Here is a 25,559-nt window from a genome sequence, read left to right as displayed (position 1 = left end):
CACACACACACACACACTCAGGCACAATTACGTAAGCTGACACACGTCAAGTCACACACTCCCTCACATGCACTCAGACACAGATCAATGGCACACACGGATGCACTTTCACCAAGACACACCCACACACACACAATTACATGAGCTGACACACGCTGACAGACACCGAGATCAAACACACACCCATCACGCACATTCACACACCAAGCCTTGCTCTGCCACCTACTCGGTGCAGCGTGGCTGTCCACTTGGCAGGTGACATGGGCCTGCGCTGGAGGACCCTGGGCCACTGGATACGGACCGCCCAGCGTGCCACCCGTTCCCCTCCAGGGCTGCACCCGCTGGCTTCTTCTACTTTGCTCTTCACTCCTCCCCCCAGTCTGGGAAGGGGATCCGTGAGGCAGAAGACAGTCTGAAGGAGGTCTGGGTGGTGGAGGACTGGCCTCCAGCTGGGCGGTCCTTGACCCACAGGCAAGGAATGTGGGGTGCGGGGGTGGTGTGGGGTGGGGTGGAGGTGTAGTATGAGGATGAGAAATAAGCTGCCAGGAGTCACGGCCTGACCTTGGATAGGTGGACTGAGCTGGGAGTTTTGACAGCCATCCTGGCTTGGGGTCAGTATCCCCAACAACCCCCAACTGGAGAAGGATAACGACTCCACACTGCCGATCCCATCCCCATCTCCCCATCGGGGAGAGATTCTCCATGGGCAGACAGGCTCCTGGGTTCCACTCCACCATCCACACAGTGGGCGCCCTTCTCCTTAGGGGCCCAGTCCTACAGACTTGCCTTCCTTTCCGGCATGAAAGTCAAGTGCAAAGACAAGGTCCTTATCAGCAGGGGAACCCAATGACATGGCTTGGGGTCCAAACTGGGGGTGTCAGGTACCATCTTCTCTGGAGCCCAGAGGAAAAGCCAGCATTCTTCAAAATGGCAGAAGCCACAAAAAGTCATCCTGCCTGTATTACAACCATGTACTGGAACCACACTAACAAATCCAGAAAGACACATAATGTAATAATTTGGGAGAGAATTAAGTGAATTAATACAGGTGAGTGGAAAGCCTCTAGAACAGTGTCGGGTGTGTACAGTAATTGCTCAAAAAGCGTTTGCTCTCACTGATGGGAAACATAAAGAGGTGGAGTGCTGTGCTCCACGATCAATTGGTGGCAGAGAGGAAAGGAATACCAAAGTGTCCAATTCCTGCCTCATTCAGGGCTCAGGAATGTTAAATCCTTTCTGAAATACAGATGAGGGCATAAATAAATTTGTTTAGTGACTAAATAAGTTTCACCAATCTTAGGAAATCAGAGTAAATAGAGAAATTAGATTCCCGCCCTTCTACTTGCTACAGCTAAAAGACTGGATCCTCTTTATAAGTTCCCAAGCACGAGGCAGGAAACCAGAGGAGCCTCTGCTCCCACGCCTGAGAACCCTTGCTTCAATCACCAAGCTCCAGAAGAGGGAAGCCTATCTGCTCCATTAGTCACCCGCCCCCCCCCCACTTCTCTCATGACACTTCCAGGTAACCTCACTGTGAGGAAATGTCAACTTCTCCCAGCTGCCCACCAAAATCCCAAACACCAGCCTTCCACATTTGGCACTCTGCCTGTAGGGGTTTATCACCTCCACCCATGCCACTTTGGGATACTGAATATCTTGAATTAAAGGTATTTGAGAAACAGCAGTGCAAGAAGGACACTGAACCTCCTTTGTCCTCCTGAAAACAGGGGATAAATCTTGCTTGTGAAAAGTACCCCTCCCTGTAGGGAGCAGGGTGGGGGGGTTGGGAGGGTAGAAGGCAGGCTTCTCACCAGAGACAGGAGATTTAGGGCCAAGAAGACCATATAAATACCATTTTACTGGTGAATGCCATTCACCATTTTACTGCCCAAAGCCCGAACCCCTTTGTCTTGTCAATCTTTCATGAATTAATTGTTTGTCTAAAAAGTATAAAGGTCAGGGATCCCTGGGTGGCACAGCGGTTTGGCGCCTGCCTTTGGCCCAGGGCGCGATCCTGGAGACCCGGGATCGAATCCCACATCGGGCTCCCGGTGCATGGAGCCTGCTTCTCCCTCTGCCTGTGTCTCTGCCTCTCTCTATCTCTCTGTGACTATCATAAATAAAATTAAAAAAAAAAAAATTTAAAAAAAAAAAAAAAAAAAAAAAAAAAGTAGGGGATCCCTGGGTGGTGCAGCGGTTTGGCGCCTGCCTTTGACCCAGGGCGCGATCCTGGAGACCCGGGATCGAATCCCACGTCTGGCTCCCGGTGCATGGAGCCTGCTTCTCCCTCTGCCTGTGTCTCTGCCTCTTTCTCTCTCTCTCTGTGTGACTATCATAAATAAAAAAATTATTTAAAAAAATAATAAATAAATAAATAAAATAAAAAATAAAAAAAAAAAAAGTATAAAGGTCAGACCCCTGGGTAGCTCAGTGGTTGAGTATCTGCTTTCAGCTCAGGGTGTGATCCCGGGGTCCTGGGATCGAGTCCCCTGAGTAGCCTGCTTCTCCCTCTGCCTGTGTCTCTGCCTCTCTCTGTGTGTCTCTCATGAATAAAGTCTTTTTAAAAATAAAATGTATAAAGTTTCCTGCTCTAGTGACTTCTTTGAATCTCGCATTTTTGTGGGGCTCCCCTACTTTAGTGATTAAGTTTGTTTTTCTCACGATAATCTGTCTTTTTATCATGGGGTGGAGGGTTCTGAGCCAAGAATCTAGAAGGATAGAGGGGAATTTATTCTCCTGCCCTACAGCATTTTTAAGTGTGATCAGAGAAGATGCAGAGTAGAGTCGAGAACAGGAATGCTCCAGTCAGTAAAAATAAGATGCAACTAACAAGAAAAAAGGAAAAAAACCCAGCTAAATGTTTTTAATTCTTTTAGGGAAAACAGGAAGACTCTGGAAAATAATCCTCCTCAAAGGGGAGAGATAGCTTCCCCAGTTATTCATATAATCCCCCCATGGCTTTCTTCCCTTGATCTTTTTACTCTCCAGGCACACAGATGAGGGAGCCTAATTATAGGAGTGTCTGGCCCCTGTTCCCTGCCATCTTCACATATTTCCATTAATCTCTGAGACTCTCACCCCCAGTTAATTCAAAAAGTGGCTCATCTGTAGTTAAAAAGCAAAGTTAATTAGAATTCGGAGCTTTTTTCTTTTTTCCTTTAGCCAAGTCTCCAAGCTTAGACAAAAAGTCTGCCTTAATTGAGACTTTCTGAGTTTGTGACCTGGGGTGGACAGGGGAACAGCAGAGGAAAAAAAAAAAAATGATGCTCTTGTTCGCAATGCTCACTCTCCCAAGTGTATACCAAAAGCACTCCTGCTTGCAGGGACTCTCTCGCAGAAGGTAGGAGCAGGAGCCCTGGGGTTAGAGCTGGATTTGGAGGAGTTGCCTAACCACTCCAGAGCGGTTTCCTCATCTGTGAAAGTGGGTGCCGGCACCCCGTGCCCAGCTCGGCCAGCGAGGCAAATGGCAATGGGACAGCATCTGGAAGGGGGCTTCCAGCCAGGACCTTGCAGCGGAGCATCTGGCGACACACTGCATTCTGCAACCGTTTCCTGCAGTCTTAGGTCTGTCCAATTCCAGAATGTGATCCTCATGGGAGGACACCACGTCTTAGACTTCTTTATAGCTTTTATAGAAGAAAAGCTATCCCTTGTTTGTGGAAAAGATCAATTGCGAATCCGTCCTGGGAGAAATCGGAGTAAGGGGGTAAAGGGACCAACAGGGCGTTCATTGTGTGAGTCACACATCAAGGCTCACGGAAGATACCCTGGGGACTCGCGAAACTGATCTGCTAGCCGCTCTGTGGGAAGCTTCTAAGTGTATTTGAGCCTAAAACTGCTTCTCACAACAAATATCCCTACTACCTTAGGGTTTGAGGCTCAGTTTTTTAATGCATGATACATGCTCATTTTAACAAGACCTGATCTAAAAAAAAAAAAAAAAAAAAAAAAAAAAAAAAAAAGACCTGATCTGCCCCTCAAGACAGTCTCAAGGGCCATCGGGAAAGGTGTCTCCAGTGACTTCTGTGAGATGGTGCGACCCAGTGCCATGGTGGGGAGTGTCAGACCCACTGGGATGGCTCCTGAGGACTCATCTACTCAACATCCTTCTGGACAACATGAATGAAAGGAAATCCAAAAGCTGGCTCATCAATTTGATAGGAATGCAAACAGAATTCACAAATACCTGGAAAACTGTCTATAAAAAATTATCCTACGTGAAGTGGATAAATCTGGTGGCACCAAGTGCAATGTACATAATCACCCGCCGCAGGGGCGCCTGGTGACTCAGTCAGTTGAGTGGCTGCCTTCAGCTCAGGTCATAATCTCAGGGCCCTGGGATACAGCCCCACATTGGGCTCCCTGTTCAGCGGGGAGTCGGCTTCTCCTTCTCCCTCTCTCTCTCTACCTGCAGCTCCCCCTGCTTCTGCTCGCGTGCTCTCTCTCTCTCTCTCTCTCTCTCTCCTGTCAAATAAATAAATAAATAGGGCAGCCCAGGTGGCTCAGCGGCTTAGCGCCGCCTTCAGCCCAGGGCGTGATCTTGGAGAACAGGGATCGAGTCCCACGTCAGGCTCTCTGCATGGAGCCTGCTTCTCTCTGCCTGTGTCTCTGCCTCTGTGTGTGTGTGTGTGTGTGTGTGTCTGTGTGTCTTTCATGAATAAATAAATAAAATATTTTAAAAATAATAAATAAATAAATAAATAAATAAATAAAACCTTTTTAAAAATAATAATAATTACACGCTACATTCCCGGGTTACAGATACAGGGCAGGGAAAGGTAGAAGAGGCCCAAGTGGAGCATGGAACCCACAGAACTCACAGCTGACCCAAGGCTCATTCAGAGGCAGCCTGGGGGGCCTTTTATGAACAAGCGGGCTGGGAGCTGACTATTGTCAGAGCCATTGTCCACATGAAACCATACCCAGTTACTTGCTCCTCCTGGTATTCACCCCTCCTTGCAGCTCCCCACCACATTATAGCAGGTTGGGTCTGTGTGACCCAAAGAATCTAGCAGTGATGGCAGGTCACCTTCAAGATCTGGCTCACAGGGGGATCCCTGGGTGGCTCAGCAGTTTAGCACTGCCTTTGGCCCAGGGCGCGATCCTGGAGTCCTGGGATCGAGTCCCACGTCAGGCTCCAAGTATGGAGCCTGCTTCTCCTTCCTCCTGTGTCTCTGCCTCTCTCTCTCTCTCTCTCTCTCTCTCTCTATCATGAATAAGTAAATAAATAAATCTTAAAAAAAAAAAGAGAGATCTGGCTCACAGAAACTATGCAGCTTTAGTCTTCGGCTCCTTGTCTCTCTTCTCTCACTATGAGGTAAACCAGCTGCCATGTTGTAAGGCCACTCAAGCTGCCCCGTGAAGAAGCCCACATGGAGGGGGGTGCGCATGGAGATATCTGGCCATCAGCAGGACAGTCACGGAGATCTGCCAACAAACCAGCTCTAGACACCAGCAGCCCCAGCCGCTTCCAGATTCTGGACCCACAGAAACTGTGAGATGATAATTAGTGTTTGTTGTTTAAGCTGCTAAGTTTTGGGGTAATTTGTTACACGGCAGTAGATAACTAATACACCATCCATGGCTGCTGTGTTCCTTGCTGTGTGGCCAAGCACCTGCTTCCTACAACAGATGCCCCATCAATACTTGTGACAGAGTAATAGATTGGTATAAACCCCTCTACTGTAACTGTATGAGTCAGACGTGTTTCTAAAGAAAAGGCAACAGGCTGAGTGCAAGAAGCTGGCCACAAAAGACCACATCCTGTATGATTTCATTTACACAAAATGTCCAGAATAAGCAAGTCCATAGACATGGAAAGTAGATTCATGGTTGCCTAGGGCTGGGAAGGCTGAGAAGTGGAGAGGGAGGGCTAATGGGTATGATGTTTCTTATTAGAATGATGAAAATGTTCTAAAATCCATTCCGGTGAAAGTGGTACAACTCTGTGAATAATGAAAACCATGGAATTGTGTACATTAAGTGATATAGAAAGCTTGTTTTAGGGATCCCTGGGTGGCGCAGCAGTTTGGCGCCTGCCTTTGGCCTAGGGCGTGATCCTGGAGACCCGGGATCAAATCCCACATCAGGCTCCCTGCGTGGAGCCTGCTTCTCCCTCTGCCTGTGTCTCTGCCTCTCTCTCTCTCTGTGTGTGTGTGTGACTATCATAAATAAATAAAAATTAAAAAAAAAAAGAAAGAAAGCTTGTTTTATTTACTTATTTTTATTTTTAAGATTTTATTTATTTATTCATGAGAGACACAGAGAGAGAGGCAGAGACATAGAGGGAGAAGCAAGCTCCTCACAGGGAGCCCGATGCAGGACTCAATCCCCAGACCCAGGATCACATCCTGAGGTGAAAGCAGATGCTCAACCACTGAGCCACCCATGTGTCCCAAAAGCTTGTTTTATTAAAAAAGGAGGAGGAGGGGCTCAGGCAAGGTCTCAAGTAGGGAGTGATACCTAGGGATGCCCACCATTGACAAGGCTGAGGAAAGGAAGTGGAGGGGTCTCCCCATGCTTGGGGCAGAGACCATGGTGCGAAGGTCACAGGATATAGCTAGCTAATCAATGCCTCGGGTGCCATAGTATGGGATGCTCGGGGCCAGCCACACAAACCACTGCCCCCGACTTGGCAAAAGGAGGTTTGCCTGCTAATCTGGAAGACCCTGCTTGGTCTCGAGCTGCCTGGGGCCCAACATGCCGAGCCTGGACATGGTCCTGACTTCCCATCCTCCGTAAATGACACCACCCACCCATGACGTATGCCCACCTCTCCTAGGCCCTTCCACCTGCCCCAGCCAAGGCTCTTCAACACAGAAGGGAGGGCCACAAAGCCACAGGTTACAAGTGTCCCAAAGGTCAGCTGGCTCCATAAATGAGCTGACCTTACAAGAGAGGATCACCAAATGATCCAGGTAAGTCAGTCCTTGCTGAAAGCACCCCCAAAAGGAGCAGTGAATTTAAGACAAAAGAAAAGATTTAGGGGCAGCCCCGGTGGCCCAGCGGTTTAGCGCTGCAGCCCAGGGAGTGATCCTGGAGACTCGGGATTAAGTCCCGCATCGAGCTCCCTGCGTGGTGCCTGCTTCTCCCTCTGCCTGTGTCTCTGCCTCTCTCTCTCTAGCTGTGTCTCTATGAATAAATAAATAAAATCTTTAAAAAAAAAGAAAAGATTTAAACAGCACAGAGCAGGGGATCCCTGGGTGGCTCGGCGGTTTAGCGCCTGCCTTTGGCCCAGGGGATGATCCTGGAGTCCCCGGATCGAGTCCCACTTCGGGCTCCCTGCATGGAGCCTGCTTCTCCCTCTGCCTGTGTCTCTGCCTCTCTCTCTCAGTCTGTGTCTCTCATGAATAAATAAATAAAATCGTTTAAAATAAATAAATAATTTAAAAGACCCCCAAATAGTTAATATTTTTCAAAACTGCAAATTCTACTTCTCTCTTCTGTCCTGACCCCCTAAGCTAATTACACACACACACACACACACACACACACACATGGGGGAGGGCAGTGGAGATGGGTCCCCTTCTCAATAGTCTCAGCTAGAGGGATCCCTGGGTGGCACAGTGGTTTGACGCCTGCCTTTGGCCCAGGGCGCAATCCTGGAGACCCGGGATCGAATCCCACATCGGGTTCCCGGTGCATGGAGCCTGCTTTTCCCTCTGCCTGTGTCTCTGCCTCTCTCTCTCTCTCTCTGTGACTATCATAAATAAATAAAAATTTTTAAAAAGTCTCAGCTAGGGATTCCTGGGTGGCTTAGCAGTTGGGCACCTGCCTTTGGCCCAGGGCATGTTCCTGCAGTCCTGGGATCGAGTCCCACATTGGGCTCCCTGCATGGAGCCTGCTTCTCCCTCTGCCTCTATCTCTGCCTCTCTCTCAGTGTGTGTGTCTCTCATGAATAAATAAATAAAATCTTAAAAAAAAAAAAAAAAAGAGTCTCAGCTAAGTGGTGGTTTGCCCCATTCTCCTGGGTCTGGCTCTGCAGCTGGCTGCCTACCCAGGCACTCAACACTCCACTTCCCCATCGGCCATGGGCTTACATGGCCTCCTCCCCTCCTGTTCTCATGAGACCCCAGATCCGCACACAACTTGTAAGTGTTGGAGACAACACACAGTGCCCTGAACACCTTCCACCACCCGTCATCTGGTCGCTCTCTTCCTAGCAAGTGCCCTCGTGTCACCTCCTTCCCCTCCTTCCTGTGCCAGAGCAGGTCTCCGGGCCACTTCTGCCCCTGGGAGCTCTGGGGCTAAGCTCAGACTCTGCCCAGAACAACAGCTATGCATGGCTCATGAGACAGCAGCACCGATCCCTGGGCACCTGCCATCAGCCGGCAAAGTCTAGGTGCTTCGTGTCTCTTTGCTCATTCATTCACCACGCCAAGCCCCTAGGGCAGGCCTTCTGTTTGTAAAGGAGGAGAGTGGGACGCGGGGCAGGACCACTGACTGAGAAAGGCAGACTAGAACCCAGGCTGACTCCAGGGGCTGCTCTCTTTGCCCCGAACGTCACCCCTCCTGGGTCTGTGCAAAGGAACTGGATCTGGGCCCCTGGCTGAAGAGACACCAGAGTCCTGCTGCCCTGATTCAGTCACCCAGCAACTTGAGGGCTCTCAGACGGACTTCCCGGAAAAGGTTCACGAGTTGGGCAAGGAGGGGATGAGATTTCAAACGCCAGGCCCTGCTTCCTGGGGACAGAGGCAGGGAATGGGCAGGCGGGGCTGGGGTTGGGTACCAAAGCCTCAGCCTCCTGGCCTGTCTGTAGGGGACCAGAGCCCACGGTCCCAGCTCTACCAGAGGTGCAGAACCTGCAAGGACAGGGAAGGCGGGATGCCTGGGTGGCTCAGTGGTTGAGAGTGTGCCTTCGGCTCAGGGTGTGGTCCTGGTCCCAGGATCGAGTCCCGCGTCGCATCGGGCTCCCCACAGGCAGCCTGCCTCTCCCTCTGCCTAGGTCTCTGCCTCTCTCTGTGTCTCTCATGAATCAATAAATAAAAGATTTTTTTAAAAAATTATCAGACAAAGAAATAGCACGGTTAACAAAGGCGGTGACGAGCTGGCTGATGGGGAAGCTCCAAAGGAGGAGCGCTTGCTGATTGGATCCACAGAAAAGGAAACTGATCCCGATGCCTCCCTTCTAGGGCTGGTGGTGCCTGTTCTCAGTGCGAGGGCCTCTGAATTTCAGCCGGGAGTTCTGACCCGCCTCTGGCCCCTGCCCTGTAGTCCTTCCCATCCCTCCAGCTTACCCGACCTCTCCCAGCAGAATCTGGAGCGAATTGTGCTCTCCATCCCCTCTGGAATACATCCTGGCTGATGGCCTCAGCGTGATGAGCCTGGGGGCCAGCAGGCTTCTCCTCAGGGCACTGACACGCCTGGTCCCAGTCCTTGGCCGCTAATAAGAATTGGCTGTGCTTGTACCCACATAAGCTCATGCTAGTTGCTCACCTTAGTGATCACACAGTGTAGAAGAGATGAAATATGGGTGTGTAAGAAAAGAGCTGTTTCCATGACAACAAAGCACAATGCTTTAGAAACCCAATAAAGAAGAGCCACTAACACAAACTTTCATTGCAGTGGAATGGCCAAGGCTTGAAAAAGTCTGGGGAGAAAGAGCAAAGTTTGACGGGCCCATTCCCTGCAGGAGACCTTCTGCAAAAATGACCAGCCTACTCAGGCTGAAGCCCTTGGCCTTGCATCCAGGCCAAGGACCAGCATCTGGTCAGTGGATCAACATATATGTATGCATTTTAGGTTAAAATGTGTGGGTTTGAGGGATAGCATTTTATTTTATTCTTTAAATTTATTTTTTGAGGTAGACTCGGGGCCCAACATGGGGCTGCAACTCATGACCCTGAGATGAAGACTTGAGCTGAGATTGAGTTGGAGGCTTACCTGACTGAGCCACCCAGGAGCCCCTGGATTTGAGGGGTAGCATTTTAATACTCTCTACACAAACCAGAGTTTCAGTGACTCAACCAACAAATCACTGAGGGAACAAAGGGTTCCTATTAAACTATGCATTTCTTGTCATGTTTGCAGCTAATCATCCTTCACACTGTTTTGCCCCAATCCACACTTTCAAACTACAGTGGGAGATGCTGTCCTAAGAGTAGCAGAAGCCACAGAAAAAATACAAACATCTTCCGAGAGTATCCATCTGACTCAATGTTTAGGGGGAAATATGCCTCATAGTAAAATAAACACGAGCTTATCATGGAATAGAATGTAAAATTAACATTAGTGTTAAAAATAAAACTGGAAGCTTCAAAGTGAGGTCACGGCTGGAGCGGGCTGCTGTGGCCAGGATTGCACATCCCAATCCCCAGCAGGAGACACGCGGTCCATGAGGGTCAAGGTTGCCGCCAGCTGCCAACCGCTCCCCTAGCCACTTTCCCACAAACCCACAGCACAAGGGCTCCTGGCACGGCTGCCTCCAGGGCAGCTCGCCTACTTGGTAGCCCGACTCACGGCTGCCACTCACAAATGACAGGTGTCTGACCCAATGTGTCCACTGCCACAGCCAAGGTCACCAGATGGCAGGCCTCACTGGCAAGCGGCTCTTACCTGCCAGGCCAGGCCAGGTGGGCTAGCCCAGGGGCTGGTCCTGCCACCCACCTCCCTGCACTTCCTGCAGGGCAGAAGGAAGGAAAGGCCCAGAGAGATCTCACCCCCTCATTCCTTTGCTCTTGTTCCTCAGGTTCCTTTAGATGCTGAAGGGTTAGAAAAAGCTGGGAAAAACAAAGCTTTAGGACTTGACACATCTAAGAAGAGCAGATAACAAAGGACTTGTCCTTGATAACAAAGGACAAAGCCATTCTGACCTTTACCTATAAAATGGTAGCATTTATTGCCACCTGCTCTGTGCCTTCCACACGGGTCAGTCCCGGAAGGGTCAAGTAAGATGATGAGTGGAGAGACAATCTGTGACAGAGAACCTGTCACTCAAAATCCATTCGCTCCCACAACGTGGGCTACAAGGAATCATTCATCCAATGGCAAAAGTAGCCATTTTTGGAGAGCCTGTTACTTGCGACAGGTCTTTCCTTATTTCTTTTTTTTTTTTTAAGATTTATTTATTTATTTATTTATGATAGACATAGAGAGAGAGAGAGAGGCAGAGACACAGGAGGAGGGAGAAACAGGCTCCATGCCGGGAGCCCGACGTGGGACTCGATCCCGGGACCCCAGGATTGCACATTGGGCCAAAGGCAGGCGCCAAACCGCTGAGCCACCCAGGGATCCCCCGGTGTTTCCTTATTTCTAATCCTCGTGATAATCCAGGAAAAGAAGTACTTGTTCCCGGTTTTCAGAAAAAAACTTGGAGACTCAGAGAGGGAAAGGCATCGTGTGTCAACCATCAGAGACAAGACCTGAACTTTCATCTCATTCTAAAGTTCCGGCTTTTTTTTTTAAGATTTTTATTTATTTATTCATGAGATAGATAGATAGATAGATAGATAGATAGATAGATAGATATATGATAGGCAGAGACGCAGGCAGAGGGAGAAGCAGGCTCCATGCAGGAAGTCCGATGTGGGACTCGATCCCAGGTCTCCAGGATCAGGCCCTGGGCTGAAGGCAGCAGCGCCAAACTGCTAAGCCACCCGGATGCCCACTTTTTTTTTTCTTTTTAAGATTTTATTTAATCATGGATACCTGGGTGTCTCAGCGGTTAAGCATATCTGTCTTAGGCTCAGGGCGTGATCCTGGAGTACCAGTATCGAGTCCCACATCAGGCTCCCTGAATGGAACCTGCTTCTCCCTCTGCCTGTGTCTCTGCCTCTCTTCTCTGGGTCTCTTATGAATAAATAAATAAATAAATAAATAAATAAATAAATAAATAAATAAAATATATTTTTTAAATATTTCATTTTTTCATTTGAGAGAGAGAGAGAGAGCACGAGAAGGAGGAGAGGGAGGAGGGACAAGCAGACTCCCCACTGAGCAGGGATCTCCAAGTGGGACTCAATCCCAGGACCCTGGGATCATGACTTGAGCTAAAGGCAGATGCTTCACCATCTGAGCTACCCAGGTGCCCCAAAGTTCTGGCTTCTGACACTAACATTCAGCTTCCTTTCAGCCCATTCTTGAAACGCTGTGCCTTGCGCCATGCTTCTCACTGGAAATATGAAGCCACACACGTCTTGAGAAACTACCACATTTTCAATGTGCTGCTGCATTTAATTTTAAAAAAGCCCACAATTCGTCACTGCTTTCCAACTGACAGCAGATGGACTATGTTACTCAAAAATTCACCACACCACACAACAGGAAGCAAACATTCGGGTCCCGGGCCCAGGAACCACCAGAAGCAGGAGGCATGGTCTTGCTCGTCCTTTCATTGGCTCTGAACATAGAGACAGATGACAGGGAATGTTGGGGTTTTCTATGTTTTCCCCCAAAAGAAACTTCTTGAGAAGAAGTTGAGAGTCAGATCCCAGTTTCATTAACCGCCCCCCAGACCTGGGTCGGCAGCAGCAGAGAATGCACACAGTAGGCATGCACAAGCATGCACAAGCATGCACAAGCGTGTACAAGTGCTGTGTGTTCCACCGACATCCCCCTCCCCCGGGGCTGCCCAACGTCTCCCGGAGAGGGAAGTGCCTCCCACCCTCCTCCAAGGGGCTGTAAAAGCTGGCTTTGTGGGCAGCGACCCATGCTGGCACCAAAGCCCAGAGGTCCCGCCCTTGAAATGCCTGCCTCAGTTTCCCAAACTGTTTGAAGGAGCATCTGGATATCAGTAGTGGAACAGCCACCAGTATGAACTCTGGACTCAATCAGGGTGGCTTTATCTGCCATCTGCGAGCTATGGAGGCCGCAGGACTGTAGGAAACAGGGTCCTGGAGAAACAGCCCTGTTGGGCCCTCGGGATTCTGGGCACCCCGTCGAAGCTCTTCTCATCTCCCAGGGAGGTAAAGCATCCCCTGGCATCTGCTTGCCTCGGAGAGGCTCATGCCCAAATCCAGCCAGACAGTCAAGGACGCTGCCCACTTCACCAGAAGGCGGCTATCAGCTCCCTCCTAGGACCGTCTGTGTTTATAGCAGGAAACTGATCCCTGTGCTTAACCTAAATCCCTTCAGCATAAGTGTGTACTGTCTCCCCTAGATGAAACAAGATGAATCTTGATGGCGAATGGAGACTTGTTAACTTAAATTAGAATAACAGTAAGAACAATAACAGCTAATATTTCCTGGCTGCCAACTATGTGCTAGCTAATGTTCATCATCTAATTTAATCTTTTTTTTTTTTTAAGATTTTATTTATTTATGAGAGACACAGAGACATAGGCAGAGGGAGAGGCAGGCTCCATGCAGGGAGCCCGACGTGGGACCCGGGTCTCCAGGATCACTCCCCCAGCTGCAGGAGGCGCTAAACCGCTGTACCACCAGGGCTGCCCTCTCATTTAATCTTTGACACAATCCTATGAATAGGTTGCATTGCTTCATTTTACAGAAGAGGAAACCAAGGATCAGAGAAGGTAAGTACTCTAGTCAAGGTCACACAGCTGGCAAATGGGGAAGCTAAGGTTTTTGATTTGAATCCATCTGATTCCAGAGTTCAGGAGTTTAAATGCTATATTACACTGCAGCAAACCCCATGTTATACACACGGCCAGAGCCAAAAAAGGAAGCTGTTTAACCTTATTAGCAATAAGAGAAACACGTTTCAGATGATTACCTTTGGGGCCTATGAGTAAAACATGTTTTCCCAATATTATTCAATATTAGTGAGCATGTGGGGAAACTATTATGTATCATCGGGATTAATTGGTCCAGTCTTTCTTGGTAAACCATTTAGCAGGAAGAGCCATCAAAATATTCAATTTCTTTAATGCAATAATTCTTTTCTTTTTCAAAGATTTATTTATTTAGGGGCACCTGGGTGGCTCAGCAGTTGAGAATCTGCCTTTGGCTCAGGGGTTGATCCCAGAGTCCTGGGATTGAGTCCCACATCGGGCTCCTCACAAGGGGCCTGCTTATCTCTCTGCCTCTATGTGTCTCTCATGAATAAATAAATAAAATCTTTTTTAAAAAGATCTTTTTTTATTTATTTGAGAGAGAAAGAGCTTGCACACAAGTGGGAGGGGCAGAGGGAAGGGGAGAGAGAATCTCAAGCAGACTCCATGCTGAGCGTGGAGCCTGACATGGGGCTCAGTCCCATGACACTGAGATCATGACCTGAAGCAAAACCAAGAGTTGGATGTTTAACCAACGGAACCACCCAGGTGCCCTGATATAATAACTCTCAAATATGAGAAAATGTCAATGACAGTATTTTGAGTCTCATGTGCCCGTGTGTGTATGTGTTTACACACAGCAACATAAATGTCCCACAATGGAGGATGCTTGGTATAACGATGGTGTTCCTTTGACACTTACAATGCCACTGAGAAGGATGGCTAGGTTGTGAAGCAAAGAGGAAACATGCCAATGAGCCAACATTAAGTGAATAAAGCAAACTACAGAAGCCCAGCCTTGCTCCTCAAACAATTAAGCATAGGAATACCAACCATATGATCCAGCAATTCCACTTCTGGGTATGCATCCAAAATAATTCAAAGTAAGAACCTGAACAAATATTTGTATACCTGTGTTCACAGCAGTATCATTCCTAATAGCCAAAAGACAGAAGCAATCCAAGTGTCCATGGACAGATGAGTGGATAGACAAAACGTGGCATATACACACCATGGAACGTTATTCAGTCTTAAAAAGGAAGCCTGTTTTGACATGTGCCACAACAGGGATGAACCTTTGAGGATGTTATGCAAAGTGAAATAAGCCAGTCACAAAAGGACAAACGTTGTATGATTCCACTAATAAGGTACAGATAGCAGTCAGATTCATAGAGACGGAAAATAGAATGGTGGTTGCCAGATGGTGGGGGTAGAGGGAAAAATTGCTTAATGGGGACGGAGTTTCAATTTTGCAAGATGAAAAAGTTCTGGAGATGGCAGTGCTGGTTGCACAACAGTGTGAATGTGTTAAATGCCACAGAACTGTATATGATCAAGATGGTAAATTTTTTCATGAATATTTTACAACTGAAACACAAAAATTAATATAAAAACCCCCACATGCTTACTAGGTACAACTATGTCAAATGTGTACCCCCCCAAAGTGGGAAAGATACTCAAATTGGGAGTGGCTGTGTTGGGATAATGGGATAATGATACTTACGGATCACCCACTATCCACCAGCTCCTTTTTTTTTTTTATAAAGATTTTATTTATTTATTCATGAGAGACACACAGAGAGAGGCAGAGATACAGGCAGAGGGAGAAGCAGGTCCTTTGCGGGGAGGTCGATGTGAGACTCGACCACAAGACCCGGGAATCAGGACCTGAGCGGAAGGCAGACGCTCAACCACTGAGCCACCCGGGTGCCCCTGCACCAGCTCCTTTATAGGCATTGCATGTTTTGCCATGTGGCTGTGTGTGTGGCACTAAACATGTGACAACATATGAAATCTTACAGGATGATGGTATTACTCTACCAATGCTATAGTTGGGGATTCTGAGACTCAGGAGGGTTATGTGATTTGCCAGAGGGCACTCAGCAGATAAAAAGAGGTTGAGGGCAGCCGAGGTCGCTCAGTGGTTTAGCGCCGCCTTCAGCCCAGAGCGTGATCCTGGAGACCAGGGATCGAATCCCAGTCGGGCTCCCTGCATGGAGCCTGCTTCTCCCTCTGCCTGTGTCTCTGCCTCTCTCTCTCTGTGTGTGTGTCTCTAATGAATAAATAAATAAAATCTTAAGAAAAAGAAAAAAGAAAGAAAACCCAGTCCAAAGACAGGACTTCTTCCCTGCAACACTCCCACCACCACCTCCGTACCCCACCCCACCACACTTAAGTGACTTTTCAAAGTTGCAATAACAGGGCTATGACCTTGCTTCCCTGTTGATAAGAAAATACTTCTCCCAGATTTCACAACCAAAGCAAAGCATAGCAATGCACACATACCCCCTCCAGCCTGGGGGGGAGGGGGGAGGGGGAGGGGTGGCAGGAGAGGGGCCCCACCCTCCAAAGAGCCCTGGAGCACTCCTTAATTGCACCCTCCTGTCCCGGGAGCTCCTGATCCGTCTCAGCACCCATCCCACAGCCAGGGCCCCTTGGGTGGCCAGGCAGAAGCAGCAATAAAACTGAGCCCTGCTCCCACCTCTAGAGGAGGCGGCGAGCGGCTCAACAGAGGAAACTCCAAAATGAGAGGTGCTCTGTGGCCCCAGACAGAGGGTGGGGGGAGCCCTGGCTGGGAGGGACCCTGAGCAGAGTTCTTGAAGAGAAGAGGAAAGATCAGGAGGGAGACTGGAGGACTGCCAGGAGGCGGAGGCATTTCTGCAGGTGCAGAACTTAGTCTGCAGGTAGCCTCTTCCAGCTTGGAAGTTGTCTTTTGTGCTCTTGGGACCCTGGGGAGGGGAACTGCCAGTTTACAAAGCTGGAGATAGGAGAGGAAGGGTAGACACTAGGAAGCAGCAGCCCAGGGCCCAGACCCAGGGGACAGCTGGTTTCCTGCAAAGATAATTGTGTTCAACACCTTCCCAGCAGCCACTGAAAGAAACGTGCTCCTGTCCATCTGCCGCAGACTGAATAGTGGCCCCAAAAGGATGTGCCCTAGTCTCGACCCTCAGAACCTGTGGATTATTTGGGAAAATCATTATCCAGAGAAAGGATCTCCACAGATGTAATTAAGGATGGACCCTAAATCCAATAAGTGTCCTTTAAGAAACAGCAGAAAGATACAGACACAGACAAGACGAGGGAGCAGAGAGTAGGGTGGTGTGGCCTCAGAGCCACCTGAGCTGGGAGAGGCAGGAAGGATTCTTCCCGAGGCCTGGCTGACACCTTGACTTGGGACTTCTGAGCTCCAGAACTGTGAGAATACATTTTTTGCTGTTCTAAGCCACAAAATTTGTGGTGGTTTGTTACGGCGGCGGCCCGAGGCAACAAACACAGCATCATTCCGGGGACCGAAGCCTGAGCCAGGCAGCTCGCTCCCTCCCCGGCGGCTGTTCCTCAAGTTAACCACCCACTCCCCACTCTCCTGGCATTTTCTCTAAGTGGAGAAAGCATTTCCCTCAAAGTGAGTGAAACCGAAGCTAACTGAAATGCCACTCTAGAAATGCCACACCCATTACTACAAGCACTCTCCCTCTTGGCCCAGAAAGTAGGCGGCCTTGGGAAGCACCCATTTCTAGGAGACATCCTGAGCCTCATCAGAGGGAGCCAGGTTATCACCCTTGGGGAAGGAGTGTATGTAGGGGAGCGGTTCTCACAGGCACACAAACCAGGGCAGCTGGAGCTTTCACTGCACCAACCTCAGACCCCAGGGACTCTGCTGCCCCCAGGGAGGGTGAGAGTGGGCCATATTTTGCCATATTTTGGTAGGACCCACAGAAAGTCACAGTGTGTGTCTGCTAGGAAAGAGTGAGGAGGAAGGTTCCTGGGTTTTTAATTTTTCTTTTTTTCCATCTTGAAACTGGCAGCATTTCTGATATGATTGTGGGGGGATTTCCACCAACCAAATTAAAGAAAATTCAGTTTTAGAGAGAAGTTTTGCAACCCTTGTCATTTATGAAACACTGGCCATGACACAAATAGGAGAAGTCTCCCTCTCCTCCTGAGAAGTCAGGCTTCTGCCATTGTGTAGCTGGTGGTCAATGACTACATACCTCCACCATCAGACAGGGCGGCGCTCCCGGATCCTCCTGGGGCACATTGCTCTGGACATGCCCTTCCAACAGCTTTGCTGGTAAACATGATTGTCCCCTGGGGAGTGGCTCAAAGAGCTCTTCTAAGATCCCATGGTAAAGAAACATTTGGTGGGGCCCCACGACCCATCACCAGACCCACAGAAGCAGCTGGCTTCTGAGAGGGAGGAGACTGCTCTCTAAACAAAAATCGTTCTGAAAAATAAGCCAGCCAAAGGGGAATTGCCTCATGAGTTGCACATTCACTTCTCCCTTTAACTCCCTTTAACTGTGCAATTGAAGAAAAACAAGGTGAAGCAGGAACTGACCCCTCACACCCCCGTTCATATCCCCATGAACTCCCTGGACAAAGCAGTGTTGAGAGCACAGGCGAATGAGGCCCAAGGTTGGTCTTTAGTTTCAGGAGGACTGTCTGTGTCTCGGACTGTCTGTGTCTCGTAAGATGCCGATCCACCCACCTGGGGAGGGGGCTGGTACCCTCCCTGCCTGCCTGCCTTGTTCTTAGCACAGCCCCTGGGAGGGGATCTCAATAAATACTTGTTAGATGTTAGGGGTAGTGAAGCAAGAAAAGTCCTGGTGGAAGGGGACCATTGGCGTGGCCAGGAGTACCTCAGGGGCACTTGCCCTAATTCCAGAAACATCTATATATGCAGAGCGGCCAGCACTGTTTCCAAACATGGGCAGAGGAGGTGGGGGCAGTGGGGCTCAGAAAGAGGTAAGCTGGGATGTCTCAGAACAGGCAACGCCAAGGTTTCAAGAGCACCACTCCCATCTCGCCTCCCAGAGTGTCTTTCATCACTTGCAGGAGTTTGTGAAAGCAGCAAAATAACCAACCTCAGCATGTGCTAGGCAGTGTTCTCATGAGGCAGGATGGATGGAATCCTGAAGTCAAAAAAATCAAACCACAGCAGGGCGTGGAAATGCTGAAGCATTGGCAAACTTCTGCTCTAAAGAGCAGAAGAGAAAGTTCTATTCCCATCTCTTTGTGTTTGGTGGCAGCTTCCTTAATCAGAAGATTCTTTATCTACACTTAATCACCCCGGTCAAAACCTGATGGTTAACAGGGGATTATCAAGGTGGGTCCCTTAGAGGCTGCATCTCTGAAAGGCCATCCGAGATTCCCCATGCCCAGGCCAAGAGAACTATTAGAAAATGTTCTCCTTAATCTGCAAACCACAGCACCTACAGATGACCCAACGCTTCAGTGGGGGGGAAGGTACTGGGGTTCTGGATCAGCTACTTGCAAATTGTGTGGGTCGCGAGTTATTTAACTTTTCTGGGCCTTTTAGTTTCCTCCACTGGAAAATGGAGACATCATTCAGCTCCTATGACTGTTCAACTGAAAACATGTATGTAAAAAGGTCGATCCTTTGCCTGGGGCGGGGGGCGGGGGGGGGAGTCCCAAGGGTACCGTTCATTCACTTGGCAAGAACACCAAGGCACTGCCAGGGGCTCCAATAGTCCTCTCTCCTGGAAGTGAGCAGAGGGATGAATCCTCCGTTTCAAGGTGCCTTTGGAGTAGCGTACTTTCCCCTCCCACCTATGCACACACACACACACCCCGAGGGCACACTTCCCGCGTCCACCCGCGACTGCACAGCACATTTGGGGGCGGGGGTGCGCGATGGGGCTTTCTGCCCCAGGAGTGCAGGTGAAGCAGCCCCACTGGATATTCTGTTGGGGTCCGAGACCCTCAGCTCTCTACTTTCAGGGGACCTGAACGAAGCGAAAGCTGCTCGGTCATTCGAGGACTCCCGAGGGCTCCAACCGCAGTTCCCCGAGCGTGCCGGGACCAGGTCTGGTACGGGGGCCGCCAGCCCGGGCCGCCCCAGGCGCCCGACCGCAGTCCCAGAGATCCCATCCCGACCCTCGTCCCGTCCGGAGCGTACTTTTCGGGGCCTCCCGTCTGTCTTCTCCTGGCCCTATGGACCCCATCTCCCACCCGGGCGGAGCATCGGCCGCTGGGTGCTCCCGCATCCCGGTCCCCACCAAAGGTCTCCTTGTTTCCCCTGTCCTCGATTTCAGGCGAGGAGCAGAGAAGGACGCCTAGATAAAAACAGGAAACCCGATTTAAAAAAAGATGAAGCCTCACTGTGGCTGAATTACGGGTAAGAGTATTAAAAAGAAGGGGGGGAAAAGAGTCCGGAAATGCAACTGGAGGCGGCTTTGCCGCCGTAACCCGGGCTCAGCCGCAGATCCGGGGGCAGGTCTCCGCCCGCGGCTGCAGTAAACACGCGGCGAGCGGCGCCCGAGGCCCGGGGCCCCCAGGCGCGCCGGGAGGGGCCGGAGGGGGGCGCCCGGCAGACTTGGCTTGGGCCGCTCCCCGCCCGGTCCCCGCTCGCCCGCGCCAGGCGGGAGCCCGGAGCCGCACGGCAGCGGGAGCGCGGCCGGAGCGCACCCTCTGCCGGCTCGCGGCGCTCGGGGCAGGGCGCACGCGGCCGAGCACCGCCGGGCTCCACGCCCGCCGCTGGAGCGCAGCCCGGGCCCGCCGAGCCGGGGAACTGCCGGTCGGGCCCCGCGGGGCGCGCAGCAGCGCCCAGGTCCCGGCGGCCTCCCCGGGAGGGCGCCCCTTGCAGCGCTCGCCAGACGCGGAGACGCACCCGGCCAGGGCGCGCCGCTTGTGGCACCCGGAGACGCCCGCGAGCCGGCCCCCGAGGTCCCCGAGGTCCCCGAAGCCCCGGGTCCCGGGGCTCTCTTCCCCACCTCCCCAGACGCAGCCAGAGGGGAGCGCTTACCGGTCCCGGCGCGGTTGGCAGGGGCTGGGCGGCTCGGCCCGGCGGCCGCTAGGAGCTATAGGGCGCTGGGCGCGAGAGAGCCTCGAGGGAGGGAGGCGGGGCGCGCTGGGGGCGCCCCGCCTGCTGACAGCCCGCACACTCCACTTCCCACTTTGTTTCCTTTTTACTTGCAACAGGAAAAACAACAGGTCCTCCTGCCGCCCGCCAGCCCCCCCACCCCCCACCCCGTCCTCTCCACCCCCCCCAAATCCGCACCCCGTCTGCGGCTGGAGGAGCAGCATCCCAGGTGTCTGGAAGCTGCATCTTGCCCTTCTTCAAAACAAGTTTTCTTTTTATACAAAGAAAAACAACCAAATAAAGGTCCTAAAGCCCATAAAACCCCCACGCTTTCCACGTTCACACACCAAGAATTTCCAGTGGCCAGAGAAAGGTTGGAGGGCGGGAGAGGGACGTGGCGGCTGCAGTTCTAGGCACCCGGCAGTGCTCCCAGCGCCAAGAGTGGGGTAGCTGGGCTGGAGGGAGGGTAACGGAGGCCCAGGGTGCAAAGTCCCATGGGCTCAGCCCTGGAGGAAAGCCATGGCCTCTAAGCTCAGGCAAGTCAAGAACAAAGAGGGGGTGTGGGGGATCCCTGGGTGGCGCAGCGGTTTAGCGCCTGTCTTTGGCCCAGGGCACGATCCTGGAGACCCTGGATCGAATCCCACATCGGGCTGCCGGTGCATGGAGCCTGCTTCTCCCTCTGCCTGTGTCTCTGCCTCTCTCTCTCTCTCTGTGTGACTATCATAAATAAATAAAATTAAAAAAAAAAAAAAACAAAGAGGGGGTGTGGGATTAGCCAGGTTCCAATAGTAGCTTCAAACCCTTCTAGGGTGTGATGGCCAAAGAGTCAGTTGCTTAGACAATGACTTAAGGACCCTCCCCAACCGGGTCTGGGAAGTAAAACACCTGTTGTTCCCCTTGGAGATATGAGGAACCTGAGGTTTCAGAAGGGCTCTTTCTACCCAAGCAATACCCCTGCCTCCGGGGACCAGCATGGGCCCAGCTCTGGCTGCAGCAAAGAGAGGACCAGAGACTTCCCTTTGCAGCCAGGAAAGGGAACAGCATGAGGAAAGACCCATTGGTTACTCAATGCTTCCAGTGTTCTGAGATCTAGGCTGCTGGCTCTCTGGACTCTCAACAGGACGCCGGTGGAGGAGCTCACAAGGGCCCATATTGTCCCTTTAAGAAAGAATGTTGGGTCGCCTAGGTGGCTCAGCAGTTTGGCGCCTGCCTTTCGCCCTGCCCGGGATGTGATCTTGGAGTTCCAGCATCGGGTTCCAGGTCTGGGTCCCTGCATGGAGCCTGCTTCTCCCTCTGCCTATGTCTCTGCCTCTCTCTGTGTGTCTCTATAAATAAATAAATAAAACCTTAAAAAAGAAAAAGAAAAAATGTTGGGTCTGTCCCCAGGAATTTACCCTAATATCCTTCCCAACAAATCATCAGAGGCTCACAGCCCAGGCCATCCTACCCCAGGCTCATCTCACTGTCCTCGGCAGAAGTCTCCAGCCCACTCCAGGGAGATACAGCCAAGAGCCAGAAGAGAAATGGACACATCAGAGAGAAAATCTGATGGCAGGGGAGGCAGCCCGCTTGAGGTTTCCGACACCCGTCCCAGCCCTGCTTTTGCTAGTTTGCAATTTAAACAATTTACTCCCTGGCTTTCAGAGTTCCGTGGAAGAAGCCATCAGGTGAGGAATGCTTTTGCATCATTCAAAAGCACTCTTCAGGGCAGCCCCGGTGGCGCAGTGGTTTAGCGCCGCCTGCAGCCCAGGGTGTGATCCTGGAGACCCTGGATCGAGTCCCACACCAGGCTCTTTGTATGATCCCTGCTTCTCCCTCTGCCTGTGTCTCTACCTCTCTCTGTGTGTGTCTATCATGAATAAATAAATAAAATCTTAAAAAAGAAGATAACTTTTTTTTTTTTTAAAAAGCACTCTTCAGTGAATATCTGAGGACAGCCATTCACGTCATGCTTTGTAATGTGCAACACGGGGAACCAAGGTGTGCCAAATGCTCAGATACACTCCTCATATTGTTATCTCCTGTCCCTAAAACAGCCTCCCAAGGGATAGCTTATCCCCACTTTACAGATTAGAAAACCGAGGCTCTGGAAGGTTTAATCATTTGGGGGCCACACAGTGTCTAACTGCTGCCTATGCCCCAGTCCTAGAAGTTTCACTTTCCTGAAAACCCAGCACATTTCCTTTTTGAGACCAGCACCATACGACGTATCTCCCTCTGTTGTTGCCTGGGGTGCCAGGAGATGGATGCCGACCATAACATCCAGCACAGTCATCACTGTCCCTTGTCTCTCAAGTTCCAGATAGACTTGCCTTTTGCCTTCCTCTCTATAGTTTCTGATCTCTTTCTTGCTTTATTTTTAACTGCTGTCATGTGTGTTTGGAGGAAGCTACTTCAAGTTCCCTTTGAATTGTAAACAAAATAGACGAGCCATGGTGGAGAATTTATAGCAGTCCCAGAAGAAAAGGAGCATCTTAGCCGCCTGGAAGACCAGGCCTTATCACTCACATGACCCCCTGAAGGGGAAATCCTTCCGCCCCATTTTATGGAAGAGGAAGAAGAGGTCTCGGTTATTAAAGGAGCTGCTGGTCGGTGGAGAACAGGCTCGGGTAGGCAGGCGGCAGGAGCGCGCACAGGCCTCCAGACCTGTTTCCTTCTGCTGCTTCTCCTGCAGAACTTCCCCTCCAAAAGCCATCCAGCGTCTGCAGCTTCTCGCGGATGCAGTAAGCATCTTTGTTCGACCTTGAGTGGCTTCACCACTGACACCCACACATGCCCACAAGCAGGGTTAACTCAGGGCAGCCAGAGCCAAGCTCATAAGCCTGGCGCAGGGGTGCAAGCATGAGGAGCCCACTTCCTCAGCCGCTCCACGAAGGACTCAGGGCACCTGCCTGCCTGGCCCATCCTGGCAGGAAGCTCACTTTGCTGCGGGTCCTTTCCTCCCAAGCGGACATTAACCAGCTCAAATCCTTGCCCATTTGCCTCAACTAAGAAATGTATGTATAGTGAAGCTTCTCACTAAGAGCACCTTCCCTGGAGCCAAACTCCTTAGCTCTGCTAGCTGTGGAGCTGTGTGACCTCAGGCAAGTGACTTAATTTTTCTGAGCCTCCACTTCTTATCTGAAAAAACAGGGAGGCTAATCATGGCTTTCAGCATTTAGAATTGTTCTTAGAGGGCACCTGAGTGGCTCAGTCGGTGAAGGGGCTGCCTTCAGTTCAGGCCAGGATCTCACCAGCTCCCTGTTTGGGCTCCCTGTTTGGCAAGGAGTCTGCTTCTTCAGAACTCCCCTCTGCCTCCTCCCTCCTGCTCATGCTGTCATTCAAGTCTGCTCAGTCTCTCTCTCTCAAATAAAATCTTTAAAAATTTTTTTTCTTAGAATTACATGACATAATACATGTAAACTGCTTCGAACAGTACGGAGTGAACCCCCAGAAAATGTCAGTTAGTGAGCTATCCTAGAACAGAGTGCCTGTGCTCTGTGGGACTGGATGTTTCTGCTCTAAAACAGTATTTTCGGGGCACCTGGGTGGCTCAGTGGTTGAGCATCTGCCTTTGGCTCAGGTCATGATCCCGGGGTCCTGGGATCAAGTTCCCCATTGGGCTCCCGCAGGAAGCCTGCTTCTCCCTCTGCCTATGTCTTTGTCTCTTTCATGAATAAATAAGTAAAATCTTTAAAATAAATAAATAAATAAAAATAAAACAGGGGCAGCCCAGGTGGCTCAGCGGTTTAGCACCGCCTTCAGCCCAGGGCCTGGATCCTGGAGCCCCGGGATGGAGTACCGCTTCGGGATTCTGCATGGAGCCTGCTTCTCCCTCTGCCTGTGTCTCTGCCTCTCTCTCTCTCTCTCTCTCTTTCTGTCTCTCACGAATAAATAAATAAAATATTTTAAAAAATAAAAATAAAACAGTATTTTCTCCTAATAGCAACAATTTTCTGCTAATAGCAACAGCAAGATGTGACATACGAACACTTTTGTGTACTGTAAACCCATTCAGTGGGTCAAGTTTACAAAAATGGAATAGAATAGAAATGACCAGGTCGTATTCCACTGCAGGAGCAGGATACCACTTCCTGCGGCTTTTGCCCTTTTAGGTACGCATGAGTGTGCATTAAGTCAAGATGTAAAATGCATTTCTTATTGCAGGCTCTAGTCCACACGACGAGAAAGCTGCTGCCTTGGACAATGTCATGATAGTGGTGGTGCTGGTGGTACAAGGGCTGTACAGACTGTGAGGGAACTGATTCCTGGAAAATCTGACTTCTGAGGACATAGGCTCAGAGGAGCCCAGAGAGTTGGCCAGGTGGAGGTGCCTGAGAAAAAGAAGATGGGGGGGGGGGCGGTCCTTGCAGCCCCCACTCCCAAGCCGTGCCCTCTGGAGGAAAACTCAGGTGGATGGTTTGTGCTTCATCTTGGGTCACAGATGGACTGAATGGTCCAGAAAGACCCAGATAGCTTAGAGGTGGCCCAGGTGAACGAGGCCCTTATGGGGCCAATGTTGAACAGATGGAGATTGAATTTCTGGGCCCAAGTATATGGGGGCTCCAAACGGAAATCGAGTTATCCTTTTTATAAAACACAAATACTCCAAACCCAGGATGCCTGGTTTCAAATCCCAGCCCAACAACCTGCCCGCTGTTCAACCCTAGGAGGAGATCATTCCTGCCCTCCTGACCCAGGGCTGGGGGAGGCCCCTGCCCTTGGCACAGAGCCAGTGTTCCAGAAACAGCAGTTGCCTTTTTTTTTTTTTTTTTAAGATTTTATTTATTTATCTGACACAGAGAGAGAGCACAATCAAGGGCAACAGCAGGCAAAGGGAGGGGGAGAAGCAGGCTCCCTGCAGGGAGCCTGATGCAGAGGTCAATCCCAGGACCCTGGGATCATGACCTGAGCTGAAGGCAGACACTTAACCCACTGAGCCACCCAGGTGCCCCCAGCAGTTGGCTTTTAAACATACCTTCTAAGACTCTTCCTAGTCCAAGGTACAGGGGTACCAGGGGAAGGGGGTGGTGGGGAGCAGCAGGGTTTGATGTCATGAGCCTGGATCCAAACTCCTGCCTCCATACACT

General features: G+C 50.6%; 1 protein-coding gene across 3 annotated transcripts in view; it reads right to left on the bottom strand.

Moving 5' to 3' along the window:
* PIK3CD (phosphatidylinositol-4,5-bisphosphate 3-kinase catalytic subunit delta) overlaps positions 1-20,559 on the bottom strand; it is a 52,232-nt gene extending 31,673 nt beyond the window's left edge. Inside the window, exon 1 of one of the 3 annotated variants that reach the window (XM_041770627.1) lies at positions 20,434-20,559. The gene's annotated coding sequence lies outside the window, so the exon portion shown is untranslated. The remainder of the gene's footprint in view (positions 1-20,433) is intronic. The other 2 variants (XM_041770629.1, XM_041770628.1) reach the window with 2 other exon arrangements.
* Positions 20,560-25,559: the final 5,000 nt, after the last annotated feature.

Source organism: Vulpes lagopus, chromosome 10 (genome assembly GCF_018345385.1).
Source record: "Vulpes lagopus strain Blue_001 chromosome 10, ASM1834538v1, whole genome shotgun sequence".
In the NCBI taxonomy this organism is placed as follows: domain Eukaryota; kingdom Metazoa; phylum Chordata; class Mammalia; order Carnivora; family Canidae; genus Vulpes; species Vulpes lagopus.
Note: the sequence above shows the minus strand (reverse complement) of the source record. Positions and strands in the feature narration are given on the sequence as shown.